This window comes from Octopus bimaculoides, chromosome 9, assembly GCF_001194135.2.
Source record: "Octopus bimaculoides isolate UCB-OBI-ISO-001 chromosome 9, ASM119413v2, whole genome shotgun sequence".
In the NCBI taxonomy this organism is placed as follows: Eukaryota; Metazoa; Mollusca; class Cephalopoda; order Octopoda; family Octopodidae; genus Octopus; species Octopus bimaculoides.
This window is the reverse complement of record NC_068989.1, coordinates 67,067,887-67,071,344: the sequence shown is the minus strand read 5'-3', so window position 1 is coordinate 67,071,344 and position 3,458 is coordinate 67,067,887. Positions and strand designations below refer to the sequence as shown.

General features: G+C 41.4%; 1 protein-coding gene across 1 annotated transcript in view; it reads right to left on the bottom strand.

Moving 5' to 3' along the window:
- Positions 1-3,458, bottom strand: part of LOC106870039 (NAD-dependent protein lipoamidase sirtuin-4, mitochondrial) — a 32,053-nt gene that overhangs the window by 8,366 nt on the left and 20,229 nt on the right. The window lies entirely within an intron of this gene.

Sequence of the window (3,458 nt, the reverse complement as noted above, 5' to 3'; positions counted from 1 at the left end):
GAATCCTCGTCGCTAACTGTAAATGCGGAGAGAGGCGAGGCTGACAGAGAAAGGAGAGAGAAAGGAATCCTCGTCGATAACTGTAAATGCGGAGAGAGAAAGGAATCCTCGTCGCTAACTGTAAATGCGGAGAGAGGCGAGGCTGACAGAGAAAGGATCCTCGTCGATAACTGTAAATGCGGAGTGAGAAAGGAATCCTCGTCGATAACTGTAAATGCGGAGTGAGAGGCGAGACTGATAGAGAAGGAGACTGAGAGCAAGAGAGACAGGAGAGGAAATAGCTTACCCTCGTCGCTAACTGTAGATGCAGATAGCGGCGAGGCTGATAGAGAAGGATGGAGAGAGAGAGAGAGAGAGAGAGAGAGAGAGGAAGGAGCTCACCCTCGTCGCTAACTGTAGATGCAGACAGAGGAGAGAGAAAGAGAGAGATGGAGGGAGAGAGAGAGGAGGGAAAGGAGCTCACCCTTGTCGCTAATTGTAGATGCAAATAGACGAGAGGCTGACGGAGAAAAAGTGAGAGAGAGAAGAAGAGGGAAAGTAGCTCAATGTCGACTCTAAATGCGAAACTAGACAAAAAATAAAACAGAATATAAAAATTAAAAAAAGATAATAAATCTACCATTTCAAAGAATAAATGTGATGATTTACTACAAAACAACCATCTTCCCTCCTCAAGCCAACCCTCCCAATCTACTCCTCCACCTGTCCCCTCTACGTTTTCTTTGGTTGACCTCGCTTTCGCAGTTCATTCACTTTAAACTCAAGCACTCTCCTCAACACATGTTCATACCACCCTATTCGTCCTTGCCAGCTGCTCCACAGAATTCCTCCAACCCCAGCATCCCCATCAAGTCCTCAGCCCTCCTTTCATCCAATAGTTTCACACCAAACACTGATCTCTCGGTCCTTCTCAGAATTACCATTTCGCTTTCTCTCAAACACCATGTCCCACTCCCATACAGCATTGCCGATCTCATGCAACTCCGATAAACCCTTCCTTTCATCTTCAAAAACCTTTTCCCATCTCGCTCTTGCTGTCACATCTGCTTCACATTCACCACTTACATCCACACTATCTCCTCTCTCTCTCTATATAAAAGTCAGCGTGTGTGTGTCTGTGTGTGTAAACTCGCATAAATTTTGAAGTTCACAACTAATTTTCTCCAAACTCGTAACATACATTATTTATGTACCTGGGTGACATGGAGAAGAGAGGTAACTCTTTGCGAAGTAACTTTCAGAAATTGATTGTCTCCCTTACAACCAATATGATTAATCCGCTGAATGTTTTTTTATCTTTTAAAATATTGATATTAATGTTTTTTATTGACATTTAATTATTAACATAACTGTCATCTCAGTTCATTGTATGTATTTCTTAAAATTTGCTACGATATTCGTATTATTTACCTTTTTTATAGACATTTCATTATTAACATACAATTATCTTAGTTTATAACACCACATTTCTTAACATAACGTCTCCAAAGAGGAGATCCTCCGTTGGTTGAACAATTATCACAATCTCAATTAGCTCAAATACTGGCTCAAAAAAACAGCACTATAAGTAAAATTAATGAGCAGCTACTTCAGTGCCTTCCTGGAAGTCCTCACATCTATAAGTCAGTTGATACAATTTCCAGATTGGAACTTAAAGTGGGAACTCCACCAACACTCTGCAATGGGACATGCCTGGTGGTAAAGAAGATGATGGCTCATATTATTGAGGTCACCATTCTCTCTGGATGTGAAAAAGGAGAAGATGTTTCCATACCCAGAATTCCTTTCATTCCATTGGGAGCAGAAATTCCTTTTTCATTCAGATGAGTGTAATTTCCTATTCGTATCAGCTTTGCAATGTCTATCAATAAACCCCAGGGTCAAACACTGCCTGTGGTAGAACTTCATTTGGAAGAGTTGTACTTCTCACCCGAGCAATTATGTGTTGACTGCTCTAGAGTGGAAAGCAAAAACAATCTATTTGCATTTGTTCCACAAGGGAAAACAAAGAATATTGTTTACCAAGAGGTTTTGTAGGAATTACTACATCTGACAGTATCCACTACTCTTTGTGAAAGGTAAAGATGGATACAATTTCGACATGATACCAACAAACTCGAAGACTGCATCAACAGAGCAGTTTCCTGCATGGACTTCAGTATTAAAGTGTATTCTCCAATAACTCCCACCATCCATGCAGAAAGCCATTACACCTTATTTTTACATGGAATTCATTACTGCATGTTCCCATGTGACTGCATAGGCTCAGTTTTATGTTTCTTAATCTACAACCACATCAGCAACCCAGTATCAACCCTTTGCCTTCTGCAACATTTCAACTGATCACTTCCCCACTGCCACCTCCCATTGCAGCTGCTTCCCAGAATGTATCCATTTACGTACAATATCTCCATTACACCTACATTCATGGGTCTTGTTAGACACAGCTCAGACTGCGGCAAAGTTAACTAAACTGTCTCACGGCTTTCCAGTGCGTTCAAAAATCACATCTCCCCCCGCCCGGTTTTTATCACAGATTACACCTTTGAATCCTCTAAACAGACACAAGACATATTGCTTAGTTGAAATCGCCAATTATTTACACCACAATTCTTTTGCAGGCACTGCTGTGTTTCGCGATATTACATGTTTAAACAGAACTATAATGTGTGTGTGTGTGTGTGCTGGCATGTGTGTTGGTGTTTGTGTGTGTTGGTGTGTGTACATATATATATACAAATTACACCATTTTAACCCCGATTAAAACACCGAGTATCTCTTATAATACATAAATAAACATAAACAGATCACACATCTCCCATTTCAAACAATAGATGCAATAATTCATTACAAAAACAAGAGATTTCATTAAAGAACATATCTCATTTCACCTCATTAACTAACTTCCTTATACCTGCCACAACGCCACAATGCTGTTTACTATCCTCACCACTCATAATTATCATCAGCCACACAGGGACTGATAGAGAGGAAGTGTGTGAGAGAGACAAAGAATGTCGAGTAAAAGGATCTCACCATCATCGCTAACTGTAGATGCAGATAGAGGCGGGGTTGATCCAGAAATTGTGCGTGAAAGAGAGGAAGAATGTGGAGTGAAAGGAGCTCACCTTCGTCGCTAAATGTAGATGCAGATAGAGGCAGGGCTGATAGAGAAGTTGTGCTTGAGAGAGAGAAAGAATGTTGTGTAAAAGGAGCTCACCTTCGTCGCTAACTGTAGATGCAGATAGAGGCGGGGCTGATAGAGAAGATGTGCGTGAGAGAGAGGAAGAATGTGGAGTGACAGGAGCTCACCTTCGTCACTAACTGTAGATGCAGATAAAGGCGGGGCTGATAGAGAAGATGTGCGTGAGAGAGAGGAAGAATGTTGAGTAAAAGGAGCTCACCTTCGTCGCTAACTGTAGATGCAGATAGAGGCGGGGCTGATAGAGAAGATGTGC